Raw genomic sequence first — 18,728 nt, 5'->3', positions numbered from 1 at the left:
TCAGTTATGAGCTTACAAATGAGGTTTTGTTCCCATATTTTTTCATTTACTGGAGTTAAGCTGATTGGGCCTATAATTCCTTTTTTTTTTTTCTTTTAGACATTTGTCTTTTCAATTCTTCTTAATTAGAGTTCTCCACAACTTTTCAGCACTAATGGCTGTCAGGACTAATGGCTCTAAAATGGCATCATTAAATGTTCTGAGATGAGGGACAGCTAACTGGAAAGCACTCGACCTAGACAAATACTTCCTTCTCTCTAATGCTAAGATGGTATTCCTCCATCAGTGATATTAGTTCTATAACCATCTGCTCACCATTGACCTTTTTAATGAAAACTGATGCAAGAAGTGCTTAGCCTTCTTGACATTATCCTTGGTTCACACTCTCCTCGGGGGTACACTCCACTGAGTGGTGGACCAGCTTTTTTTCTTCATCTTTCACTCACTGACAAAGTACTGACTGAATGAGCTCGAGCAGGAGCTGCACATGATTTCAGTAGCTTCCTCCTAGACTGCTCATTATTTTTATTTCCAATTATAAGTGGCTGGGGCAGAGAACATTGCAGATTTCAAAGCTGAGAATGTGTAGTGCTATGACATAATGGTTTATTTACAGATTCTTCTCTTATTCAGCATTTCTCGTCTCTAGACTCCCACTAATTTTTTATGGTTGGAGGTGCCAGAATTTTGGCCATCAGTCTAGAATCACTCTGTCGGCTGGATTGTTTTCTGTTGCCTATGTGGGTGTGTCAAATTTTCTTTTTAGAATGGGCTGCACATGATCCAGATATATTTCACACTTCCCTTTTTGCAGCTCCTTGCTGTCACTATTTATATACTTTTGGAAGCATGTCTACTAAAAAGAGCTATTTACTATGCCTCAGCTTTTCACATTTTTTTCAAGCATTTTTCGTATTTCATGGTTATTTTCTAAAGACCTGGTGGTACTTTCTACAGTGGTTTCTGTAATGAGGCTTCCAACAATTTACACGGATTTTTTATTTAATTTACCCCCTAAACATATTCAGTTAACTCCTGGCAACCGTAAACAATAGTCAGCATTTCTGTTCCAAAGTGAACATAATCCTGTTGTGTTTTTGACTGTCTTTTGGCAGCATGTCCCTTGGTGGAGTTTTCTGGGACAGCTCCTGTGAGGATAGTAAGTTAGCTGTCTTTGAAAGGATGTTTAGAAGTGCCCAGAGAAATATGAAGTTTTTGGGCTCTCCTCTGTAAAACTATATTTGTTGTAACAAATATTTTTTACTAACTCGGCCCTAACAAACAACCTGTATCTCATTCTTACAGAAAATGGGGAAGTTAAGTTTAGATCCAAAAACACCACTGCTTTTTTTGTCAAGGTTTAATCAGAACATGGTGCTAAGCACTCATTTAAAGAATGCACAAGAGCGTGGCTTGAGAAATACACAGTGCACAAAGCATGGGGGGGGTAGTTCCCAGATACACTGTACCATTGAGAAAAGCCTGTGCAGTGTCACAGCCGGCTGTGTTTTCACAATGCTGCTGCTAATACTGTCACAGTAGTATGTGGGAAGCAATAGCTGGAGCAGAGAGATCGTCTCCTGCCTGTGTTCTCCTCTGGACCTACTGACGTCCCATTGTGGGACTTAATGATTCCCTGCTGAATGTTTGGTGCTTTTTCTTTTCAGTGATGACTAGTGGTTTGATACATCGTAATATGTGAAAGCTCAGCTGGAGACGTCGTGCAGTGTACTGGGTTTTAAAAGTTCTTTGCACCCCTTGTCAAAAAGCATGGACTCCTGAAGGCATCTCAGAGAAACTGGGTCCTAAAGTATGCTGAAATCCTAATACTAAATGGGTCTGTGAGGAACCAGGTGTTGTTATAATAATTCAGTCACTTCAATGTATTCATCGTAACAGTCTTTATGTGAAGGATTTGCCTATGCATTATGGTCCCTTTTTTAAGGGCATTTCACAGGGAGAAATCAAAACAATAATTAAGAAGAAGGGAAGGGAAGCTACAGTATGTGGGCACGTAATATTTTTTCTTTTTAAGGTTTGCTCTTGATAGTGCTGTTGCACTGCAATATGGCCTGTTAAAGGTCTCTGAGAGATCTGTGTGGTGCTTAGCAAGGGAAATATTGTCCACTCTGATTTAAGAAATAAAAAACGTGCTTGCCACATCATTTAAAAAAACAAATTTTAAAACCCAAACAAACAAAAAAAACCAACAAAAAGTAAACCTCCACTCTGAACCTGTCAGGGAAATGGAGGACAGTACTACCACATTTTTTAAATGAATTTGTTTTCAAGTCAACTTCATGCTTCAATTTAGGAGGATGCAACAACAGGCTAGGTTGCTACCAAATCAAATCGCTGAGATTTTCACGTATGTGAATTTTATAGACTTGAGCCTGTAGTGAGTGAATCAGTTTGGAATGGTTATTCTCCTTGACCGTCAGTAGAAGATCCTTTCAACCTAGATTATTCTATGATTCTGTGATTACATTTGATGTTGCTATGGTCTCAATTTCACAAATACTCTGTCATCCCTACTGCCATGCCCATGAATATTAAGAAGTCATTGCCTTGCAGAATCAGACCTTCTCAGTGGACTCTCTGCTGGGTCAGTATTTTAATTAACTCATTTCAATCATTTCAGTGGCCTGACATAAATATACTGTGTTGAAGAACATTTCTTTAAAAATAAATCTGCACTGCCATTTGCATGAAGTCATCTTTTCCTCTATTATCTTATGTCACTTCTAACCTGATATCAAATCCCTGAGAGCTGTGGTCATGTCTGTTTTCTTTTGTAAATCACTGTGCGTACCTGTGCTTTGCTGTAGAAACATGTTAAATAATAACACCTTTTAAAGGGTTCACTGAGTTATGGGCAGTTTTAAGCACTAAGCTCCTATACCTGGGCATGCCAGAGTGGCTGAGGGTGCAAATGTCTGTGTACATAGCAGATGAAATTTCAGCTCTTGCTTCAGAATTTCTTGAGACAGTTTAGTTAAATCATTAATGTTACCTCAATATATTGTGCAGAGCCTAACTGGTGGGCCAGTACCACTTTGCCATGATTATTGAATTACAGATACCCTCAGTGATACCCAGCTGAAATTGGTGTCAGACACAAATCTGTTTATGCAAGGGGTAGTCCTTGCCTTAAGAAGCTGTGTCTTTCAGCTGGAGAGGGCAACAGAAGGGAGATACTATTACCTCTCTTTCACATGGGCACAAAGAAGTTAAGGCATATATCCATACAGCAGAGGACCCAGAACAGAACAAGCTGTCCTCTTGTTCGATTCTCTTTGTGGGGAGGCCACAGAGGAATTTAGCTGTAGACTTCTCAGCTGACAACTGAAACACAAATTCAACTGTATTTTCAGGGAGGATATCCGTGCAGTTGCATGGTGGGACAGGAGAGCTCCAAGAAAAACGCAGCAGCTCCTGGAACTGAGACTCCTCTGCTCTGCTCTTCCACATACCATTCTAGCACGGCATTGAATTAGTCATCTACTGCCGGAGTCGTAAAGGGGCACAGTGATACACAGCATCGCCATGCCTGCCAGCAATGCAAGAGAAGTACATGGCACTTAAAGCCCGCTCCTAACATGCTGTACTCACACTTCCTCACATGCCATACTTGCATAGCATTAGATCCACATCCTTTCTTTACTTTTACTTTGAAAAAAATAACTAATTTAAGTGTCTTGCCAGAGGTTTTGCTGAGGTTGCATTTTCTTCCGTTTCAGAGAGATGCTAAATGTTTTCATGTCCCCATTTGGAGTTGATGGCAATTCTGGACTACTGGTAAGACATGTGCAACTTTAAGCAGGATCTTAATATCTGGCTTCCCCATGTGTCAACATAGACTTTTTGCTCGTACTCACATCTTATAGTTCCATGTTAACCAACAAAATTGTTTGAGAGATATATATAGGTATTAATCTAGAAACCCCTTTTGGAAACACGTAGAAAGCAAGAGCAGAAGGAAACAAGCCTAGCCCAAGACACTTTGCAGATATGAGGTACTGTTTTCAGATGAGATGCCAATGTTTACAGTATACAAAATTAATTACATCTACAGGGCAAGAGCTAGACACCTAGAGCTAAATCTGCAAAGGGTTGCTGGCTCTAAAGCCTGTCTTTTAGATGTTCTGCCACCTAGTATTTTCCATGTGGCCAGGATAGGAATCCAGCCTTACCTAGCACTGAGTTAGACACCAAGACTTCCAGAAGCTATCAAGCTGCAGGGGGAAGCCCCAAAACTGGGAGTAGAAAGTGCAAAGAAAGGGACAGAGTCTAAACTTAGCCCATCAGGGAGTTAAGCCAGATTTCCCTGCACAGCGAGCCTTTCCAACTCTGCTGGCAGCAGTCATCTAAGTGTAATTGCTGAGGGTATACGGTAGTTTTAGAAAAGGAGATCCCACCCTTAAAATATTCCACTATCAGTCCATTATTGTGTTTTATATTCCGACTGGGGAAAAAAGATGTCATTGCATTAAAAGCCAGATGATTATTTTGTTCGTTTCACAGATTAGGATATTCTACTGAACACAGTATAATTTCTTCTAGTGTATTTTTCTAGTTTTTTTCAGAGTATCATTTAACTTGATTCTATCAAGTACAGAATTAGGATGTTTTTATATAAAATAAAGTACTAATTCTACATAGTTATGGCATTTGTAAAGTAAGGTTTATGAAGAGCAGCAGTATCTTCTTTTAAACTGAATCGCATACACTAGGCATCTTACTTCGTCTATGCAGGATCTAATAACTAAATATTTAAAGTATTTGCCAGATTTCCAATCTAAATCCAGAGAAATGTCATAAAATGGCATAACTGTCCATCACACTGTATCTTTCACTGCATCAGCAATACAAGAGGAGTATTATGTCAAAAAACTGTGAAATAATGACATCTAGAAATACCTGTAGATACATGTAGATACGTGTCCTTTTGTGGTAATAGCAATGAATATGGAGGAAGTACTACGCAACCTCAGAAACAATGACAGCCAGGCTGGGGACTCTGAAAAATGTTTCAGACTACTGGTCATGGAGAAACAGCTCCTGTGTCCTGTGTGATAGCACTTTCCAGAAATTGTTACGCTTGCATCTTGTCGAGCAACTCTGCTTTTCAAGGTGGCCTCAAGATATTCTTCAGAACAGTACACATATTGACAAAGGACTATTTCCTATGCTTGCCAAAAAAGGAAAAATAATTTGTATCAAATAGTGTACCAGAATGTTGCCTTTTTCTGTAAAATTCTGCTCAGGGACATAGCAGAGAGGTTCTTGTTGAATTTGCTGGGAATTGCTGTTGGATTGTCTCCTGGAGGATAATTCTGCATACTGTTTATTAAGGTTGTCCTACAAATCTGTTGCTCACATAAATTCCTGGCATGGTTTCTGATGCCTGGCAGGACACCTTAGACGACCAGCTCAATATGTCAAATTTCGCAAGCAAATCTACAACGTGAGCACTATTGCTGGTGTGTGGGCTTTAACGTGTTTCTCTTGGTGCGTTCTTGGCAAAGTACAGGTGAGCTGTGGTGAGTCTCAGTGTGGCTGTTTAGAGTGCTACCACTCCCTTGGTATCTCCCGTGGTAGCAGAAGGACCATGCCTCATAGGCTTTAGCTTACAGTCCAGCCGAAACCAGCCCTTCCTTGGCAGCTGCAGTGGACAGGCTGTGTTTGCAGATTGTCAGTATGAGCCTGCATTATGCTCTGCTAATTCTGCTGCAGACATCACATCTTCCAGGCATAGGGCAAACAGCTGGGCAGTAACCCCATAAGTCACTGGCGTCCCCTGTCAGAGTTCAGATTGTGTGGAAAGCAAATGAGAAACTCCTGGTGAAAGGGTTGGGTTGAAAGTTGCTTTCAAATTTGCTTAAATATTTTCCAAATGCTCTTACACTGCTTATGTGGCTGCATTCACACCTCTGATACGTTTGACTTGCCTCACAATCTTTCTGGGAGGAGAGCTAGTTCAAGTAACCATGTCTATGCTTCTTGGTGTTTAAAGGGTCTTTGCCTGGTAGTCAAGTTTGTAACCCCAGTGAACAAGACACGGCACAAATCGCACATATGAAAGAGATTTAAAAGAGTAAAGAGCTCAGAGGGTTTTGGATAAATACACAAAGTTTAGATTCTGGTCCAAACCTCTCTGGTTTGCAAAATGAGTGTGGAAGCATCACAAGAACAAAGTCTTTTTTTTTTTTCAGCTCTGGAATTTCTGGTCCTGACAGGAGTTGCAAGTGACAAGATTCACATAAACAAGGGAGAATCATATGAATCTTCTCAGGACTCAGGAAAGTTACTGAATCAGTGTTTAATCTGAACCTGTCCAGCTAACCCCACCAGTCGGGTTATCTTATCTAGTAGATTAGTGGTTGTTATTTATTATTTGTGTTGTGCTAAGCTTGTGTTTTGCCAGATATGGAGCAACCTCACCCTCAGGTGCTGATCCACACTTTCAAGAGTTTGACAAATGGGCAGATGCTGGCCCTGTGAGTTAGCTGCCCTTTCAGCTGAAAAAAAAATGTTAGGAGGATAAAAAGATCAAATTTCTACCCCACAAAGAGCTTCCATTGTTTTTAAGTGTGATACCCTAGGACCAAGGGATGAGTTTTAAACAAAGATCAGAAGCAAAATCTGTAGGTTTATAAGGTACTCCAACTTCAGACCAGGATCCAGGCTTTGTGACCAGGAAATGAGGGACAAGTCGCTTTCAGCAGTATAAATACAAGAGTATTTAAATAGATAAATTTGTATTAACACCAGTCTTTGAGATGCCGCTTACACAGAATTATTTTTAAAAATGCTAGCAAGTGTCTCTACTGCAAATCCACCATTAAAATGAGATATGGGTCTCATTAAATAATCTTTTCAGCCTCCCACTTTGTAGCAGCCCATTTCCAGATCTGAACTTTGAAGCTGACCCCTGTCTTTGTGATGGGCCAAACCAAAAGCCAGATCTGAACACCACTGAACTCTGGGAAAGTTCAAATCTATCGTTTGTGGTTCAGGTTGAGCTCTAATTAAAACAGACCAGTTAGAAAGGCAAATGTCTTAAAACCAAAACAAAACAAATGTTTCACGTGAAAAGTCTTGGATTAGGCTATATGGTAACAAATAATGGTTTTGTCTATCACATGATGTCATGTTCCTCTGGCTAACACAAACTGACAGCATGCACATGCTGCTATATGAGATATTCCATGCAGACACTTTGAATTTAACTTTGAGCAGGACACAGTATTCGCAGAAATACTCCATGCTGTGCAAAAACCCATCAGTAATCCTACTGCCACTCAGATTTGAGGGTAGCCTGCTGCCTTTCAAACTTCCCATGCCCATCCTAGTAGCACAGTAGTCCAGGGTCTTTTAAAAATCTATGTCTTGCCTTCTCTGAGTGAAGCTTATGCCTCATTATGCCAGTAGTATGTGGAATATTGCCACTAATCCCTGAAGACAAACAAGAAAGTGGCACTACAGAAACTTTGGTTGTGTAAGAGGGCAGGGAAATCCCAGCTAACTCTCCTGCTTAGAGCTTCTGTGTATACTGTAGTTAATACTACAGTGTCTGTAGTAAAGAAACATGGTTGATCAACTACCTAAAGTTTCCAAACTTCCTTCTTATGCAAACTCAGCTAATAATCTTACCCGGTCTTTTCTATTGAGATTTTTCAGTATGGTCTTTCTTTTTTCAGTCCTGGATTTACTTTCTAGATGACCAAATCCCTCCATGACATTTCTGTCCTTTGCGTCCTGTTTGGATAAGAAGACTTGAAAAGCAACCCTTTTTCTTTGAGGATCCCAGAGTGCTTCACAAATGGTTAAGTGGAGGTTAGTCCACATTAATTAAGCCTTTCAATTCCCCACTGAAATCAGTCATCTTTAGTCTCCAGACAGTGAGGTATGAAGTGACTTGCCCAAGGTCACAAGAAAAGTATATGGCACAGCTGGGAACAGAATCCAAGTCCATTTTCTCCTGGTCCATGCTTTAACCATAAAATGATAGTTCTGACATTGAACTAGGAGCCACAGGGTATGTGAAAAATGATAGGAAGAGAATTGTATTGAGCTTCTTGAGGTGACGCCTTCCTCTCAGCTTGGACAAAGAATGAAAAATTATTTTATCCGTTCAGAATTAGTACTTTTCGGCTTAAAGAGTATGCAGATGTTTTCACTCTTTGCTCAAAGGAAATTTTCAGTTCAGACATTTCTTTACTGGTCAAGTTTTAATTAAAAAGAATAACCTTCTTAATTAATTAATGATTTCCTAGCGATATATTAGATTCTATTGATGGCATCTTGAAAACACACCAAAACAATAGAAAGCATTAAAGACACATCTAAGCAAAAGAATGAGAGACTCACAATATTTTCTTCTGCATCAATTTTGTAATTTTCATGGAGGCTTGCCAGGAATGTACATATTACTTCAGAATTTTCTTTAAAGCAAGAAGTATAGTAGAATGGGAAAAGAGACCTACTTGTGAAAATGGAAAAAGAGACCTACTCATGTCCTACATATGATAATGTGTTGATTTACAGCAAATCTAGTTGAAAGAATTTCATGGTCTTGTGACATTTTAAGAAGTATGGCAGAAAATATATGCTTATCAACTTGTGCTAATCTTTATCTGAGTATGGAGTACCACAAGTGCTTAGGAATGAGAAGCCGTTAGAGAATAAAAACCACTTCACAGTTTAGGAAAGTTCACCACCTTTGCTATGCAGTTAATAAAATATCCCGTGTGTTTTTGCCTGGGATACTGGCACTGGCAGTTTTCCAAAATACTGACTTATACATCAAAACTATCCTTCAGAAATGCCCTGACCTCAACCTTCTTACAGCTACTCACCATTAATAGCCAGAACTCACCCAACTTAATGAAACAGCAATGCACAGATGCTCTGCACTGACCACCTTTGATTTTGGAACCTGCTCTTTGCCATTCACCATTACTGTTTTTTCCTGCTCCCGGCCCATCTCTTTTTCTTTCCTTCTCCCTTTACATGCATTCATGGATCTGCTACGCTCTTTCCCACTTCCTCATGTCCCTAGCCAAGCAGTTGAAAGGCTTCCATCAGAGAGATTGAAAACATACTCCATATTAAATGTAACAGAATAGTATGACCAGCAGGTCCATGTTTCAAACACATTCAATTTATATCACAGCTGAGAATAAACAGCAGGGGAAGCAACTTGATGGGCTGCTGGAGGCTGTGGCTACCCTTTCTTGTGGAACATGTCTCTGTCACTTGCTAAATAGGTGCACCATCTGGTGGTAATTTTGGACTCCCACTTGTTCTTAAATTTCCAAATAGCAGTGGTGGAGTTATGTCTGTGGTTACAGTTTTTTTTTTTTCCCCAGTATCTGTCTGAAAGTCATCAGCTAAGACAACTTTTGCAGGTACTACTGGTGAACGAGTCCCAAAAATAGCTAAGACTTCAAATGAAGGTCATGTTTTCATGTCTGCCATGTGGGGCAAGTAGGTCTGTTAGAGGACCACATGCTCCCCTGAGAAACATCCATGGAGAGGATGAAAAATTGCACAACAAACCAAAATTAGATATTAACTCGCGTGATACCTAATTAGGGAGTTTAAGCTCCCAGGACAGTCAACTAGGACCTTCAGACAGTCATGCAGTTACATTAAGAGCCAAATCATCCTCTGGAAGTGCTTCTCTCTCTTCTTTGACTATACAAGGAATACAGACTGACTAGGTTGCTATCTTAGACATCTCATCCAAATGCCTGGAGCTATGTGGTATGAAACTGGGCCAAAGGAAAGAATTGAGGAAGGGGCTCCCCATTTTTCTGCCTCTGTTATCCTTTAGTTCATCAACAGAGGCAGAAACTACTGCTACCTCTTGTGCCATTCCCCTCAAAAATTGCAAGGTTACATTGACTGTGTCAAATGGGACATTGTGTGGAGATCTCTTCTGAACAGTGTGGGTGGAGGCTGAATCAGACAGAAAACAATTTTCTATGTTGTCATGGAGAAATGAGTGAACAGGTATTAATAAATCATGATCCATGAGTAAACTTTCTTCATTTTAGCAGCTTGAATAGAGCTCTCCAGTCTACAGCAATTCAGTCCATGTCTGTACAGCTTCTATCTAGAGATAGAAGTGTCTTCTCCCAGTGCATGAGTGAGCTTTCTGGGCAGCAGTCAACTTAAAGAATCCTCAGTCATCCAAGCCCACTTTTTAAACTGAGACTGGTTAAATCTTAGGAATCATCTTTCTTTCACAGACCCAGAAATCAGAGGTTGAACCTCTGTGGTGGGGAGAGCATCATAGACTGCAATGGATCATACTCATGGCTAAAAGTCATCTCCTAGATCCACTTCATTCTTAAGGCCAAATTTGATCAAAACTAGATAGGTGTGACACTTTTTACCAGCTGAAAGACCGATTGTCAGCTTGATCTTGCATCCTGGCTTTCACTGTGACTTCTGTATTCTTCAAACTGCTTGGGCATGCATTTAAAGTGAAACATTTTCAAACCCTCTTTTACTTTAATAGGACTTAAAATGGAGGCTTTAAAGTTAAGCACATATTGGGTAAACAGAGCACTTCTAAAGTTGTTGGCCAGTTTTAATCCTGAGAGAACAGCTACCTTAGCACTACCATGCTAGATTCATTTTTAAAAGCCTCCAAATAATAGATGATATAGTTCCTCTTGCTTGCTTGCTTTCATTTTAATTTGACTCTTGTATCAGTAACAATAATATATACTTCACAGTTATGGACATACAATATGTCAGTAAGAAATAAACTACAGTCACGGATAATTTAATCCAAAGCTAAAAAGTCATGCATGATACTCAGGCAGGAAATTTTGTCAATGAGAAAATAAGATATTTGTCAAATGTAATATTTTGGAATATGCCAGCCACTTCATTGGAAAAATAAATTGCTCGTGACTAGATGCAAGTCAACAAACTGCATGGATTGGTGATCTAAGCCCAAACGCTAAAACATTTGTTTGCAAACCAAAATGTACAGATCAACGAGTACTGTGTTTTTTGTAAAGTTTGTAAATGCCTCTCTGTGCATTTCAAGCTTTTCAATTTAGAAATAGATGGTTTACCAAACAGAAAGTATCCCAAAGAACAGAGGAGGAAAGGGAGGGATGCTGCTACACATGTAACTCTGGAGTCTAATGTTATGTTTAGCCTGTCCTGCTTGATGTAGAGGTTGAACTAGATGACCAAACCTATCATCTGTAATTCTAGGGAAGAGATTTTGACAACATAGTTAACCACAGCAGTAAAGCTCAAGGAATCTCCAAAGTCATTAGAACCCCAAGTTATTACAGGAGTGCATACCAGCAGGTTAGCTGCCGACCCATGATACCTGTCATCTTACGTAAAGAACTTACCTTGCAGTGGCAAAATTTGGCATCACCTACCTGTTTGCGAAGTTGCTCTGCACGTGAAAAATCAAATGTTGTATAGTTGATTTCCATTTAAATAATTAGGTTTTAGCAGATTCCTTGCTATGAATTTCAGCTCCACTTTGAACTTCTGCTCATACCCAAAAGCCAAGAGTCATTTCAGTGGTTGTAACATCCTGGCTCTAGTGAAAACAGTGGCAAAATTTCTACTAACTGCAGTAGGCCCAGAATTTGGCCCCTGTCATTTTGGATTAAGCCCAGGACCTCTTTATTTAACTTTAAATGTTATTTGCCTTCCTGTCTTAAGCGAGCATTACATTGTAAGTCATTGACCAATAGGACTGGGACACTGAAAGTAACTAATTGAGTTAGCATGCAATGGATCATTTGTAGCCAGCAATTTTTTTTCAAAGTGACATTAAAAAAATGGCATTAAAGGAACATTAATGTCCTAAGTGAGGCTCTTGGAAGTAAGGAAATGCTGATGTTAATGTTGCTACGCAAAGTTAGCCCTGTTGCATCCAAATTTTGGTACAGTATTCAATTAAATAATAGCCTAGAATTTGCATAATATCTTTTCCACAGGACCTCTGACTCACTCATCCCAAGGCAGACCAGTAAAGTAACATGGAAAATTTTATCCTGAGTAGCTAAAGGCAAAGTTAAAAGCAACAGAAAATGAGAATTTTTGTGCTGGCCAGTGCCGAATGGGAGATGATCAGAGTTACAGGTCATTACACGCTCTGCCTGTAAGGCTACATTATACATAACAGTACCCTTTTCCACTACAGCTAATTACATATTTATTAGGATGATCACAGAATGACAAAAACCATAAGTACCCACCCCTTTCCAAAAAAATGTTTCTTTTCCACATGGTACTTAAACGCAGCTACTCCATTTCATAAAAAACAGGTCCATTCAATTTTGAACCATTGAAACAATCTATTAAACTGTGTCCCCCCATCAGTCCCTTGTTTTTTTGAGAGCAAAATGGCCTTTTTTTAACCTGAGTTTTAAGGTCACAGGAAGCCAGTGTGTCTTCATGATGTCTTTTATCAAGCTGTGAGCGTCTTACGGAACCATGTAGTTTAGAATACATATGAAGCATGTGAGGCCAGAGCTCATGAGATTCAGAGGCTTGAGTCTCCCCAGTTACAGTTCCCTGCATCAATTTACATTAATGCACTTAACTAATTTAAAAACAAGTGCACTAGCAAACCAAAATGGAGTTGTTCAGAGTCGGGTATACCCATGTATTTTAATTTGAAAATATATAAACATTAGAATTGTTTAATTGTAGCTTGTTAAATCTACATTTAGCAGAAAAACATCTGTTCCAAGAAAATCTTCATTTTTATATGTAAAATGGAATGAAACAGAAGCTTAAAAAGTTAGCACTTCCCTCAGGATGGAAATTCCAGATTTCATTCAGGTCAACACCCACCATTTCTCATCCAGCTGCAAGCCACGCAGAGCTCATGAAGTAATTGTATTAACGTATTAGTGCTATGTTTAGAATAAGGATGTCTGCCTTTTAAAGCAAGCCTGCTGCCAAAGAGGTAAATATTTAAATGGCAACAATAACATTTTAATTTAAGATAACTTATACTTTTCTTCAAACTCATGACCCTTGAGGGAAAAGAAAACACAACTGAGCTACAATTGAACTAGACAGTAGTACCTTACAAAAAAATAGGCAGTAGAGAATATAAATTGGGAAATACAAAAATTTGTCTATTCATGGTTGGAAATTATTATATGCTACAGAATATATATGCTAGATATTTCTTTTATAGGGAGACAAAGAAAAAGAGATAGACATGATAAAATTGATGTCGCAAAGCAACATTTTCTTCTATTGAAGTCAAACAAAATTTATTACTGCCAACTTATAATTTACAAACTGTACTGTCCGTTCACATTTATCTTTTCATCTATGATTTGCAGTGTGTTTGAAAACATTAATTAAGCCTTACCAGATCATTATGAGGCTCTGGCATCTAAAGACGTTTTTAAAGCACAGAGAAATTATCACACACAAATTTTTGAAATTGATTCACTAAGCTGGGAATCCTTAATCCTCTCAAAACAGGATGCTTCTTTAATATGACAGTAATTCCTTAGAATAGAAAGATATTTTTGTTTTTCTAAAAACCTCCAAGGGACAGAAACCTGCTAAAACGAAGAAGAGTCTGAACCGACCATTCTCACAATAGGCTGTCTACTCAGTTGAAATAGTAGAAATTCTTAGCACAGTAGTTGTTTCATAACTTTTTTACCAATCCTTCCCAACCTCAGCTGCTACCAGCTGGGAGGTTTATTTTCTTATTCTGGTTTGGATTACTGTCTTGCTTTGCTACTTGTGATAGTAAAAATCTTATCCACCCTTCTACGGCCAGAAAGTATGAACTGTCTGAATCAATTCTTTAATTTCCTCCAAAGGTGATAATGCAAACTAAAATAGTCCTCTCACTTTACCTTGTAACAACTAGATTATCACAGCTTTTTTCCCACCATTTAGCTTTCCATCAAAATTAATTTCACTGCAAAAACTGGCTTTGTAAGGCAGCTCACATACCTTAGAGTACTCACTGTGCTGCCAGTAGGGTAACTAATAGAAGTGCATGGTTCTTTAAGTGGAATAGCCCAGCTTTGTTCCAAGCATGGCCTTTCTGCCTTTGTAAGGCAGCTTGTGGGATAGTCACTGGCATAACTGAACTCTTTCTGCAAGAATATATATCTAATAAGCTAGAACAAATATACTGGATATCCTTAAGGTTAAGGATATTTTTGTTTCTCCTTCCAGCAACAACATGTCAGTTGTGAAAAGAAATGTGCTGTTTGAGAAGTTTTAAGAGGAGGCTTTGCAATGAGTGCTTGCAGTTTGATAAATCTTTCCTGCAAAATGAGCACACTGAGGACGTCCCCCAGATCTGGGTTTCTTTTTCTCTTTACTAGGTGCCTCTGCCTGCCTGCCTGTCAGTCAGTTACCCAGCTGGTATGAATGATGTTTCACTATGCGTGCATTCTTGTGCTTTTTTTTAATTCAGCCTAATTTTAAGAAAATTCTCTCTCTAAATAACCAAGGACTATACATCTCGTTATACACCACTGTGCTTCTATTAAAAACTATCCTTGCATAAGCCACAGCTCATTAAATTTACCATGGTATTTATAGAATCTACTAGTTTTATTAAATCACACTTGCAAATGCAGTGGCTCCACATGACATTTTGTAAAACAGACACCAGCAGTCGCTCCAAGGTAGCCACGTGAGTAATAAAGGCCCAGTTAGTATTGGTCCTACAAGTTCTTCTGAAGTCGCACACAGTCCTAGTACAGCTGACTGAATGCATCCTGTGTACCTCTCTCCTGGCAACCCTGGCAACCTGCTGCAATAGGAGTTGAAAGTTAATGCCATCCCCCGAGAAGCCACCTCTCGCACTGGAATGTTTTCTACTATATCCTAGCACCTACACAGATATCCAGTTCAAATTACTGAAAACAAGTTTCTTCCTGATCAGTTGCTTGCACACTCAGAGGACATTGTTGTCTGGGGCTATGCTATATGACAACAACAAAAAGAACACCAGAAGTTTCTCTACACTACGTCCAAAAGCCACTGTGCAATTGAGGTTCACAATAACTGACAAATGCCTAAACCAATCATAGCACCTACTGCTATGACAAAGATAATTACTGCCTTTCCATCAGTGAAGTGTGTACCCTACTCTGTATCATATTTAAAATAATCTAATTCCAACTCATTTTCCTCCTCCAAATTGTTTCCAGCTGTACGATTCCTTTCTTTCCCTCATATTGTTTTTATTGGATATAACGCAAGTCCGTAAAGATAGATTTTCCCATAATAAATGCACAGATGTTAGAATAATAAACATACAGTCAACCTGATATATGAATATTACTAAGCATTAATAAATATATAACTAACTACATAAATCAATTAAAAATTGGAAAATGAGAACATAAAGTAACAGAGAAAGAAATGGCGGCAGGAAAGAAAGGCAAAAAGTGACAAAGAAATGTACTTACTTTAGGCAAACTATCTGCATTCGTTTATGGTTCCCTTTATTGATTTGCTGATAGCATTAAAGCACAAGTATGGTTGTAAAGCATTCCTAAGAATGCCGCCTGTCTTCATGTATTGTAAGTTTTCTGCTCATACTGCAAGTCAAGCTTTACAACTTGGCCAACTCATACCATACTAGACACTACTGTGCTAGATTAATGTATCTGCTTGGACGTGAATTTCCATTTTTGGAGAATAATGAGCCTCTCTACTCCTCCCATTTTTGGTAGGAAGTTTTTCTGAACATTTGGCATCTCGGTTAAACCACCATCATAGCCCAGAATAAAAATTACTGGATTCATATGTGATCCTGAGTCCAAATTTAATTAAGCCTATATATGGCCTGAACCAAGAATAATTTACTGACTGACACGCTCAGCGTGTATGATAAGATGCCAACCATTTCTCCGTGACACCATCACTTACATATCTTTCATGCCCAATTCCCATGTTCTTTCTGGCCTGCAGCTAAAACACTGGCATTCAATGGGGACTTAGTTACCTGTTTCCAGTACAAATAAAGAATGAATCACATTTTTTTCTGAGTATCTTTCCTTCAGAAGATGTTCCCCTCCCTTTCTTAGTCTTTTGTTTGAAATTATACTGTCTTCTTAGTGGTTTATGTGTACATGTGTATGAGTTCACGCTTCTATATAACCATGATATTCAACTTTATTTCCCGATTGTGTTTCTCAAAATAACTTGTAAAATCCTTTTCACCTGTGAGTTAATAAAATCCACGCACAGATTTTGTTGGCCTTTAAAACTGTGGCTTTCTCTTCCATCCCTCCCTTTTTCTGCCTAGAGAGTGGATCAAAAGTTGAGTAAATGGGTGGCAACAGGAAGCTTCTTATGATATTGTTCTCCTAAACCTGCCATGCCAAGCAGGGCTGTAACCTCATTTCAGATGCATCCTTTCAACACGCCAGAAAACTACAGATCAATACAAAAGGACAGAGATTTTTTTAAAAAAAACTTCAGAACTCCCCTTTTTTTTTTACGTATTTGTTGATTCTTCCCTTTCAGGTGGCGAGTTCAATGATTTGCCAAATCATCGTATCATTGACACAGTAAAATGAATACTACGAAATCATTATCATTTTCCACATCGTAAGTCTGACAAAGGAGACATCTACAGATTACTTTTGATATCTTGACAGCTATATTTTTCAAAACACATCATTCTTGCCTTGGGCCTAGCACTAGTAAGAGCAGTCTGTTTATAAGCACTTTAATTTGGAGAAATCAAGCAGAAGTGGTCAGTGCACAAATAATTAGCCAGAATAATCCACTGTCAAAGAACAACAGTAGGTTTCATTTCCATTATTGATTCTGACTCCATACATCAGAGGCTGCACTGTTGGGTGAGTCTAGGGGTTTGCTTTGAATTTGCAGGGGAGGAGTGTTGCATCGGGATATGAATTAGAATAACCCTAAATTTGCAGTTGTCAGTGTTTGTGGGAGATCTGGCCCAGTGGCTAAAAAGTAGGTCCTCTCTTTCCCAAACAAATAGAGGGCAATTACTATCATGCTATTATAGCTTACTTGCCCTCTCCTCCCTATGACCTGAATAATTTGCCTTGATTGTTCATCTACCTAAGTGATTCTGGGAAAAAGCTAGATGAGTTTTCCTTTGGGGTGAAGTACTTCTCTTACTTATTTCAGACTTTTTTAGTCTTAATCTTTTCTTCAGTCTGTTCAGGCAGGATCAAATGTCTGGGTTAGTTGTTTCTGTATGTGTCAGACACGGATGTGTTTTGTTACACGTGAATATTTATGCTTACAAGTATTTTGCACTTTTGAAGTCTGGGTTTTTCTTTTTTAGGTTTGTCCTTTTTTTTACTTTTTCCCCCTCACTAGTGTAATAACCCCACTTCCTAAACCCTGTCCTTTTCCTAGATACTGACCACATCGTCTCTGGGTGCTACTCCACTAATAAAACAAATAAAGACATGTGGATTATGGGATCCTTTATAGACCTGCATGGAACTCATCTGGCTCAGCTGGCAGGAGTCACATAAACCTCCTCCATCCGTTACAGTTTGTGTGGTTTCACACCCAACAAATGTCAAAGCAGAACTCAGCTGCAACTGCCACGTTTCGTCTGTGTTTGGGTTAAGCCGTAAAAGAACCCACCAAATTCCACATCAGTCATTTCAGAGTTGTAAGAAACCACCCAGGTTCAGGGAAGAGGTCAAAAATCTGGTGAACATTTTGGCAAATATGGCCTGAAGAGTGGCTCAGGAAAACCCTGGTTTTTTCAAACTTTGTGTAGTCTGACCAACCTGATAGCTGGTCTATCCTGATGCCAAACAATTTTTGTTCCCTGTAGCTCTTATTTTGTATGGAAGCATTCAGAATGAAAGCACAGGCACAACTTGTAGTCGTCTTTAGGCATTTGGACTTCACTTGCAAGGTTTCTGAGGGTGAAAGGAGTCTCTCAGTGGTGAAGAGGATTAATACAGCATGGACATTAACTTAAGATAAAAAAGCATAAGACCAACTAAGGAGAACCAGACCTGTGCTTCTAATAGTCAAGACAAGTGACTAGATGTTTTTCTGGTTCATTCAAAGTTGAAGGTAAAAGTCAAATGTTAGGGTATTTCCTGTATATACGGTGTTGAGGCTGTTTAATGTCTTCCACTTACACTTTTTTTAACAAACAAAAGTTAGGCAAGAAGTATTATCTAAACAGAATTAGAAATATCTAAGGACAAATGTGGGAAGAGACACTGATGAGCAAATTCCTCACCACCAGCTTTTCAGCATCAAAACCAAATTTTACCAAATTTTTTTCTGAAGTTCAAAGAGTTCAGACTTTTCTTTTCCCGTTCATTTGGTTTACTGGGTCTTTTTATTATTAACTGTGGCCCTCTCCACTTCTGTGATTTGGTGTGGAGTAATGCTCACAGAATATTACAGATATTCTGCAGGTGTAAGTCAGTTCCCCTGATGCCAATGGATTTATTCAATTACAACCCTTAAAAGCTGGGCCACTGTGCCCTTAAGAAGCCCAGACCTCAGGCAGGCTCTCAGACTTGCATGTCACTTGAAAAAGTATTCAGTTCCATCATTGACTTAAGCATACCTCAGCTTTTGGTGTCCATTTCACAAAAGTGTTGGGAAAAAAACCAAAGACCTGATCTCCAGTAACAACCAAAGCACCATGTAAGTCGTTTCCTCTTTTCACAGACAGGGTGAAATGTTATACCTTTTTTTTCACACAGTTT

At 39.0% G+C, this 18,728-nt stretch overlaps 1 protein-coding gene across 2 annotated transcripts in view; it reads right to left on the bottom strand.

Moving 5' to 3' along the window:
* Window positions 1–18,728, bottom strand: part of WNT7B (Wnt family member 7B) — a 90,805-nt gene that overhangs the window by 21,256 nt on the left and 50,821 nt on the right. The gene's annotated exons all lie outside the window — the stretch shown is intronic.

The sequence above is a fragment of the Phalacrocorax aristotelis genome, chromosome 1 (genome assembly GCF_949628215.1).
Source record: "Phalacrocorax aristotelis chromosome 1, bGulAri2.1, whole genome shotgun sequence".
Lineage (NCBI taxonomy): Eukaryota > Metazoa > Chordata > Aves > Suliformes > Phalacrocoracidae > Phalacrocorax > Phalacrocorax aristotelis.
The sequence above is the reverse complement of the archived record's forward strand: the minus strand, read 5'-3'. Positions and strand labels throughout refer to the sequence as shown.